Raw genomic sequence first — 10,328 nt, 5'->3', positions numbered from 1 at the left:
TGTTTCTTGGAATAACCTGGCTAGACAGGACCCAGGCAAGGTTAGTTCAAGGTACCCACGATAAGATCTTTTCTTTGTGTTGTTCTTTTGTGTCAACGCAGTGCTTGTGAAATGTGCTGGCTTTGACAGCAGCCAGGGCACAGAGTTCCCTGTGTCTGTAGACACAAGTGGGGTCCACCGTGGGGACCCCACAGCCCTGGACCCCCGCTTCCCCAGCCAGGAGGTTGGTGCTGCTGGAGAAGCTGTGCCAGCTGGGACGGGGATCACGTGAGCTGGATGCTTCGGGCGTCGCGTGGTGTTGTTCACACAGGTTATGGCAGGTGTTTGGTGGCAGGGACTTTATACCGTGACAGGTCTGTAATGGATTTGAACGTGTATCCCAGTACTGTGACAAGGACCGAGTTGCAAGGAGTGCAGTTTTCTCAGAAATGTCTGTTTGTTTGCTAGGAAACTGTTGTTTTGGAGAAAGTGCTGCTTCTCGCCTTTTGTTGCTGTAGCTGTGAGCACACACCGTGCTCCTCTGTGCACCTTCAGGGCTGCCTGTCTGCTGCTGCTCGTTGCTCTGCCAGATGGGGACATTTTGGGATTCATCCTTTGTCCTCTCCAGCAGCTGTCCTGAAGCCTCGGGGCCCTTCCCCAGCCTCACATTTCTGTTGTCCACCTCAAATCCTTCCTCTTCTTTGCCTTCCTGCACTCTGTCTTTTTTCCCCTAGGGACAGAATCCATCCAAGTAGTGCAGAGCTGCAAGCCAAGAGGAATAGTTGTCTTACAGCACGCTGAGGTTAACTCCACATTTCTGCCATGGTCCCCATGGCACAACCAAGCACATACATCACTCTTGTCTATGTCCAGCATGGGCTTTCCCTGTGCCAACCCATTCACCCCATCTTGTTTCAGCCTCTGCCACTGTATAGAGCTATAAACACAACAGCCTGGGGCTCTTCTTGTTGACATCCCAATAGCTGGAACTTATCTGTCCTTAAAATCGGCTTCAGGAAACAGAAGTTTAAAATGCAATATGCTGGGTCAGGAAATTGTAGTCTTTCTCCCTTGAACTCTGAGAGTGCACCTAGTGAAAAAGGAGCCGCTGCTGTACTTTGATATTTCCTGCAGATTTGAACAAGGAGACAGATGGTTAAAATGCATGGCTCTATTTCAGAGTGTATTAAGAAAGGAGTTGTTCCCAAGGCTGTTGTTTTTTGGGGTGTCGGTGTGCGTTCATTTATACATATTATATAAGTATATATTTATCTTTTATATCTATTTTTCGTTTGGTGTAAAATGATAAATAACACTGGAACCATTTTTTACTAAATCCCTGCTTGTGTGGTTGATGGGAGGAGCAACGATTGTTTCATAAACAGTGCTCTGCAAAGTTCATTTTATGCCAGAGCAGCTTTTCTAGAACCGGTTTTAAAGTTAATTATCAAAGGCAGGCATCTTCTATCCACTGCCGGTGGCCCCCCGCTGGGTTTGTTGTTCAGCTTTCCTTGGGAAAGAGTCGCTCCACAGAAGATCATCTTCATGGTGTCACAGTCCAGGGAGCTGAACACGTCCGAGCTAATCAGCTTAGAACATCAGTACCATCTTAATGTGGGATTTGGGACCTTCTGGATGCAGGGTGAGAAGCTGAACTAGTCTGCAAGCACATCACTTTATTCCTTTTGCTTTAAGCAAGAATAATTTGCCTTTTTTCTCTCATCTTTCTTCCTTGTTGTTTTGCCCCTGAAAACTGTGCGGCAAAAGCAACCTCCAGGGTGGACACTAAATCTTCTGATGCAGGCAGAGCAGTGATAACATCTGAACTGAGGGTGCTTTTCCAGGGCATGCTTGACAGATGTAGCAGGGCCTTTTAGGATTTAGTACTGGAGCATATCTATTACCCGCGCTGCAGCACAGCTTGGCAGGAGCTGTGTGGTAATCTCCCATGAATTCTGTCTGACTTATCAGAGCATCTGAACAGGTTCCTGCAGGATGCAGAGTCACTGCACCAAGTTGGGGAGAGACAGACCATACACTTCGAACTCCTTTAACTCTTGCTGGCCCAAAGCCTTTCCTCCTCTCCGGGAGGAATCGATGCCTTTCTTCCTCTCCTCCTCGTACTCCCCTTTGCTTGCTCTCCACTTCCCCCAGCGTATGACTTCAAGGAGCAGAATCTAATTTCTACATATCTGAGAGGGTAAGAGTAATTGCTTTAATGGCATGGCAGCCTGCCTGTTTCTTTGGCAGAACGTAGTAAATATGATACATGTGGTGGAATTTAAGCTTTCGCTGGTTGCAAGTCCAGGACTCTGTTACATATAGGAGTGTGTGCTCAACGGCTTTATTCCTGCTCTTCACTGTATGTATTTTATCTCAGTCTTACTGAGCAGAGCGTTTAATGTTCGGTCTTGGTCTGTGATGACAATTATCTGAGCGTTTTATATTTTTATATACACACACACACGCGCCCACGCGCACACACTCATATATATTAAAATCCACTCCACCAAGATTGATCACAAACACAAAATTGTTTAGATCACAGATTAAAGTTTAATTTTGGAGTTTTGCTTTAGGGTTAGAATTAGCTTCAGAGTGTGAGTTGCATAGGAGGCGCTGTAATTTGTTTTAAGGATAAGGCCTTCGGGCTGCTGTGCATAAAATGAGCATGATTCCTTATTCCCACGGTTGATTTTTGAATGGAAGTGCAATTAGAATTTTTTCACCCAGAAGCGCATACAGTACAGAGCAAAGATAATACCTTGAATGCTTATCAGCTTGGGGAACTTCTCCTGGAATTTTATTTATTGTTCACCTAGCACTAATTCAAAAAAGATCCATGCAAACCCTAACAATACACTTGCTCTTTAATTTGGAGTCTAGTGTGTTTGTAGAGACTCTTGCAGGGGCTTTATTATTACCAAGCGAGATTTCAATGGTGAATTTTAATGTCAGACACAGAAATGTGCAACCAGTTATTTCTGATAGAATGGGAGCTATTACAAACAAAACACTGATGTAGCAATGGCCCCTGTTAATCCTCAATTGCTGCAGATATTTTCCTGTCACACCAGGAAGCTGCACTGCCGACTGGTATTGAGCAGCCACCATCTGCATATGAGAGGTATGTAGATGATATTTTTTCTGATTATCGATGCCGATCACATTCATCTTCCACTGGAAGAACTGAACAATCGATACTCGCAGAATATTCATTTAACCTGTGAAAGAGAGGTGAAGTCCTGCATCCAATTTTTGGATGTCATGGTCACTAAAGAGCCAGATTCTGCCATTTCCACTGCATGATATCAAAAAAGATATTGCCTCGGGTAGACACGTGTTAGGCATCACCTCAGTCACTCACCATGAAAAGAAGGCAGGAAGGAGGAACTGATATCATAGTTTGGGAAGTCTGTTATCTCAAAATATTTGCTTTTTTCTTAGAAGAATTTTTCAGAATCATATATGTGTGTGTACCTGTGTGCACGAATACAGGAGCTAATCTAATAATGCCCCACTTAGGCTGAATTTGGTTTTTTTATGCCACATATCTGACCTGAATGGGAATCCAGATGGGCCTGGGTGTGTGTACAAAAATCCCAGCACAGCACTTCTGAAGAGCTGGGCTGCATTAGGATTTTCAGAGCCCAAGAAACGCTGAGAGAAAGAAGGACTTAGATGAATTGCTGCAGCCAAATATTTTCAAAGGCAAGAATGTTCCTCCCGTAAACCTGCTTTTGCGGCAGGGTCCCAACGTGTTTTGCTAAGACTGCTGTCACCTCAAGGATTTTTCCCACTTCAGTGGGCAACCTGAACCAGGTAGCAATTGAATCCCTCCTTGTTGCAGGGAGAGATGCTGGGACAAACCCTGTGGAAATGCATGTCCTTGTGTGCGTTGCTCCTGGAGCTGGAGGGCTTGACAGAGCTTCCAGCAACACCAAAACCTTGCCCATAACCATTTCTTTCATTTGAAAAAGGGTGTTTTTCTCCCTTACTGAACAATCAAAGAACTTTCTGACATTTATTTTGATGGGGGAAGAAAAAAAAAAAGAAATCTATTATTACAAGGACCAGGAAGCATAAATCCAGGTTGGCTCTCAGACACCTTCCACACAAATTGTATTCAGGTAAATGGTCCCTAAAAATGCCTTGATAGTACAAGGTACATCATAGTTACTAGAAAGGAAATGTAAAGCTTCCCATTATGACAGATAATACAAAGAAAGAAATGCATTTTCATTATCCTCCCCTAGTTTCAAAGTATCTCAAGATTTGATTCAGGTCCTAAAGATATTATGAGGCAATATCTATGTTACCTTTGAGTCAACTACCATGTCTTGACACTTGATCAGTCTGCAAAAGCTCCCGGAAGAATCAGAAATAAACAATTTTATTCCCCAACCAGGAACTCGTGCAGCAGCATGAGCAAGAATGCTTTTTTCTCCTCTAAATATGACTGCATATGCATGTAATGCATTTAATCAGAATACAACATTTTTTGTACAATGTCTTTTAGAAATGCAACCTAGATTAAAAAAAAAAAAAAGAAAATCCCCGATAAGGACACATTTTGAAAATTCCAATAAATTGTGTGCATTGAGAGCATCTTAGCCATGCTCTCAATATGAGAAGCATATTTAAACTGAGGTGCTGAAGTAGGTCTTTAACTTTATACCTTTACATTTGCATATGCAAATTCAGGTGTACAGAGGCTGTTGTTATTTTTCCTAACAATTTCTAAGTGGTCTTTCCACTTCTACTTACACTAGAAAAGCTCCATTTCCAGAAATGGCATTATTGGTTGCTATACCCATGCAGGTTTATTTGGTTTGGTCCTAAATAGAGATTTTAAGCAACAGTCTTAAAACTCGACAGTCTTAAAACATAGCTATGGAAACTTCTGGAACAACTGTGGAGAGCTATGAAATAGTACTACCCACCTCATTTGCTTAGAAAATTGAAAGACTTTTGCTGGTTTTGCTAAATACTGACAGCTTGAGTCCAAAGGGGAAATCTTGTCTCTTGTTCTCTGTAGGGCAGATGTTCCTGTCGGGTTTTTGTTTTGATTTGTAAATGACAAGTGGCTCTCTTTCATTCTGTGTTTTCCTCGAGCACCCAAACAGAGTGAATGACTTCTTCCTCTAGCCTGATACCACAGGAGGAAAACATTACCTGTGGCAGGACAAAATCAATCTACTTTAACTAGAAGAAAAAAAAATAAAAAGAATGTGAAAGGTAGAAGAATGGCCAAGTGATTTTAAACATGTTTTTGAACCAGCATTGCTTTAGAATAGCCTCTGGCTACATGAGGGAGTAAAAGGAGCCTGATGGACCTTCTGGTCCCTTGGGAGGGGCTGCCCTGGTCGAGGAGAGGCTGTGTGCTCACCACAGCCACCACACTGAGCTCAAGGGTTGATGTAGCATGTGTTTGCCTGAGCTGCTTCAGGAGTCATTGCCCTTCGGTTTCCCACTTAGTTGCCACAGTTAAGGACAAAAATATGTTAAGATAATGCTAAGTGTCTGCCCTGGACCATAGCATGGAAAGCGAGTTTTAAAAACCTAGGGAGGAGAACTAGTACACTAGAAAGAACCAGAGTGTTCATGTTTCTAGTATAAACTGAGAGAGCATTTTCACTCTGCAGGGAACAGCCCCACGCATTCCCACCTAGCAGGGCACATCTTCCTCTCCAAACCCACGATCTACCTGGTGAATTAAAGGCATAGCTTAATTAATGCTGCCAGTAGAGGGAACTGATGTACATGTGAGTAGATGCGGCAGCGTTTCTTCAGGGGAAAAAAAAAAGTTTAAAAATATAAACACAAGCAAATTCTTCTCACTTCAAGAGGGAGTCAAAGGTATCATTCCCAGTGCACAGCAGTCAGTGGCTGGGGAGTGAGAAGGGAGAGCCTGGTGCTGTGTCCTTATTCCTTGCTGAAGAGTCACACCTTCTTCAATACCATTACTCATGGAATAAGGCACAAAGGTGGCAGAATTCAGCAGTAGATGAACACATGTCCTTGGGGGGCTTTTGGAAAAGAGATTTTGCATCAATTTGGGGTTTTTAAGACTTGTAGGCACGGCTTGAAATGGGCTATTTGAGGCAAAGCAGCAGAGATTTTTTTATTTCTGAGTGTTTTGGGTTTTTTTTCAGTTCATTTGCTATAGATTTACATAGCGTTCATCTTAAAGGCCCAGAAGGGTTAGGGTTTGAGGTGAGCTGCTAATGAACTCGCTAATGTCACAGTCTTGACCGTTCTTTCTGTTTTCTCCCAGTGTGGGCAGCAGAAAATCATAAAGCAAGAGGCAGGGCTGGGAGGTCAGAGAGAAAGCGTCGGACAGTATCAAGAACAAAATGCAGACGCTTTCAATGGCAGTAAAGAAATAAGAAAAAGGCTGGTGTTAAATAACCCCTTGATAACAGAAATCACTGAGCAGGGATGAATATAACTTTGGAAAGGTTCTGCTCAAAGTCGTTATTGCTGAAGTTATTGTCTTTGGAAGCAGCTGCCAATCTAGAGGGAGTGGCAAAGCTGGGTGAATGAGCAAAAAAATGGACTGCAAAAGTGGTGAATTCATTCACCTTTTAGAGAAATCGACTCTGACTGGCAAAAAGCCTGACTTCACTTGTATCAAAGGGATAACCCCTTTGAAATCCTGTATTTCACAAGCTTCAATGAATACCTTTATTTTTTGGTGTCTGACATTTGTACATAGAAAGGTGAAGTCAAAATTTTTTTGGGGTTGCATCCATGTTTATTTTCAGGAGCACGGTCATTTCTAGTTTTGTTGGGTGAGCACTTTGGAATTTCTTTTTGGGGATGTGTGAAACTGGGAGTAAAGACAGACAAACCACTGAAGAAAAAACCAAAAACATTGTCTCCTCCTTCCTAATATTAAACTCCACCTCAAATGATAAACTTTTCTTCAGGTTCTGAAATACTGAGACAAATGGTTGATGCTTTTTGGTTTGTGTGTGGGTTTTTTCTTTTTTTCTTTTTTTTTTTTTCCCTTCCCAATTCAGGTTTCCGGATAGAATTGGAACTGAATGTGCCAAAAATACCAGGATAGAAGCTGTTCTCATGGGTGTTTCCATCTGGAATCTAATGTAGAAATGCCAGAAATCCTGTAGGAAAACCTGTTCTCATGTGGTTTCCTGCCCGGTTCAACGTTTTTGATATGTTGGGAGAGTTTGGATTAGCAGCAGATAAGCAGAGAAACTGGATCTGAATGCCAAACTTTTTTTGAAGTTTTTCCATCCCCACTGGAAGCATTACTAGGCCCATAGGCATAAGGTATAGAGTCTCTCCCCTGCTGGGAAGGGTTTAAAGCTGGCTGCATAGTAATAAACAAATGCATAAATATATTCATGAATGAGTAGGGCTTTGCTCTTTGCTTCTTTGCAAGGCTATTTTAGCAGCTCTGCTATTTGAGATAATCTTCAGTTATTTGTACAAATATTTGCATGTTCAGAAAGTTTTATGAATCTTAGAGAGAATGTGCATCTGGAAAGTTATTTTTCAAGTGGTTTGTTTTCATCAAGTCCTATTTGTTATTTCCCCATTTAAATTTCTTGGGGGGATGGTGGTGGTGGCAGTGGTGATGGTGGTGATGATCTGATTAGCTCAAAGAAACCAACATCAGGTTTCTTTGGGAAGGGTACTGAGTCCTAGCCCAAGAGGTAAGGCAATTGAATTTTCCTTTCCCAAATCCTGGACTCGGTATACCAGGAGGTAGCATCCAGATCCTGGAGGTGCTGATCCTTTTAGAAGCGAGGGGGTCTCGGACAGTCCAATGGTCTTGTCTTGTGTAGGGGGGAAAAGCGTGAGCTCCATCTCACAGAGGTGCTCAGGCTTTTCCCCCTCGTAGTTTCCCTTCACACATTTCCCCCACACGCTTTTCCCCTCTCACCCCCATGCTTTTCCCGCTCACGCTTTTCCTGCTCACACTTCTGCTCATGCTTTTCCTGCTTAGACTTTTCCCCCTCATGTTACTTTCCCCTCACGCTTTTTCCCCCTCACGCTTTTTCCCCCTCACGCTTTTTCCCCCTCACGCTTTTTCCCCCTCACGCTTTTTCCCCCTCACGCTTTTTCCCCCTCACGCTTTTTCCCCCTCACGCTTTTTCCCCCTCACGCTTTTTCCCCCTCACGCTTTTTCCCCCTCACGCTTTTTCCCCCTCACGCTTTTTCCCCCTCACGCTTTTTCCCCCTCACGCTTTTTCCCCCTCACGCTTTTTCCCCCTCACGCTTTTTCCCCCTCACGCTTTTTCCCCCTCACGCTTTTTCCCCCTCACGCTTTTCCCCCCTCACGCTTTTTCCTCCTTATGCTTTTCCTCTCATGCTTTTTGCCCCTTGTACTTTCCCCTCCTCACCCTTTTTCCCCCTCATGCTTTTTCCTCTCACACTTTTTTCCCCCCTCACACATTTTTCCCTCATGCTTTTCCCCTCTAACTCCCATGCTTCTCCCGCTCATGTTTTTCCCGCTCAAACCTTTCCCCCCCTCACGCTTTTTCCCCCTCACACTTTTCCCCCCCTCATGCTTTTCCCACTCAGTTTTTTTTTTCCCCTGACCATTTTTCCCCCCACACCTCACTGGCAGCTGTGCCATTTTGCCCTCTCCTACCCCCACTGCCCTGAGGTGCCCCTGCCATGACGGAGGGGTCTGGCTGTGCCCGGTAGTGCAGCCCTTGGAATTGTCAGGAATTTGCTGTGTCAAGAGCGGGACGACTCCAACCTCTCCTCATGGAGTGACCGATGCCAGGGCACCCACAGACAGTATGGCCACAGGTGAGTTCGTGAGCGAGAGATCGTCCATCCCAGTTATTTAGTGAGCTATGCGGGAAAAAGGCGGCTTCTGTGAGGAGCGACCCTCAGGGCTGGTGCCATGGCCGTCCACCCCGAAAGTGCAGGAAAGTTGTGGTTGTGAAGTGAGGTGGTGGCTTCTTCTGGCATCCCCTGCTGCAGATGGTGAGCTGAGGAGGGAAACATTCCAAACCAAATCTGTAAGTCCGGCTTTTATCACCAAAGTCTTATCAGTTCAGCTCTAACAGCATTTTTCCAGGTGAGGGGTGACTTTGGCTGGTCATAGGGACATCGGAGCAGGGCTGGTTTGCCACAGCAACCAGGTGTGCATGACCTCTGGGAGGAAACAGAGGGGGCCCTTTTATTTCTTATGTTATTTTATCTCGTGAATCAGGTTTAACCTCTTTTGCTGCCAGAGCATGGAATCCTGAGGATCCTCTGCTCCTGGCACCTCCAGAAATCGAATTTCTGCTGAGCAAATCCCTGACACATTCAGTCCCGTGTACAGAGCCCCTTTCATGAGGGCAGTTGTAGGCAAATGCCTGCTTAGGGGCTTTCCTCCTGCCTAATGGAGATTTCCAGGCACGGAAATCTCCCCATTCCCTCACACCTGTGGCATGAAGGCACCCACGCATGCCTGAGCACAGGTATTGTATTTGCACAGCACTTACCTGCCAGAAAACTGCTTATTTTTTAGCTCCCTCTTTTCTGAGCTCCCTCTGTACTGCTGCCTTCTCCTGCCACAGACATGCATTAGCTCCCTGTATCAGCTGTCGGGAGTGATCTGTGCAGAACCAACATCTGTATTAAGTTTGCAGAGCTAGTCAAAATGTTTACCAGGACTATTTAATAGGGAGATCAATAGCAAGTGCCTCTGTGTTTGTTTTAACGAAACCAAATTGGTTGCAGAGCAAAACCTTTTTAGAACAACAACGACAACAACAACAAAACCCCAACCCTGGCATTAGTCCAGCTCAGTGTAACAACACAGGAGAAAAGGGCATTCCTGAGTACTAGCTCAGATTTATTTTCATTATGCAGTTATTAGGGTAAGGGAGCATTAGATGGCTGTTGTCACCGGGAGACCCTCTCCCTATAAAGCCTGCATGCTCGGCAGTTCGTTCGGAGCTATACTGATTTATGGCTGTCAACTCCTGCCTGACAGTGTCCTGACAAGTTCTGCTGGTAGAAACTTGTTCAAGCTTGAAGTGACACTTCTGTGCTGCTGGTTTTCCTTCCCCAGAGAGGAAACTGCTCTCGACCATCCCGATTTCGGTGTCACGCTGAATTCCCTCTAAGTGTGTTTTCTTGCCTGGGGTCTGACTTGCTACTGGAAGCCAATATATTAAATCACTTCCCCAAATTACCATATTGGCTCCTTGCTTGGGGGCTGTTTACTGTAGGTTTCAGACCACTGGTTGGCCCACGTAAATGCCTGATTTGGAAACTGGTATCATCTCCAGTTGGTAGCTGACAAATTCTGTCAGTTTGAGTCTGGCACAAAATATCAACGCAACGTGGGGAAATGGGGAAAAAGGATTATTTTC

The sequence above is a fragment of the Manacus candei genome, unplaced genomic scaffold, assembly GCF_025592945.1.
Source record: "Manacus candei isolate 608988 ecotype Guabito, Panama unplaced genomic scaffold, ASM2559294v1 h1tg000035l, whole genome shotgun sequence".
Lineage (NCBI taxonomy): Eukaryota > Metazoa > Chordata > Aves > Passeriformes > Pipridae > Manacus > Manacus candei.
The sequence above is the reverse complement of the archived record's forward strand: the minus strand, read 5'-3'. Positions refer to the sequence as shown.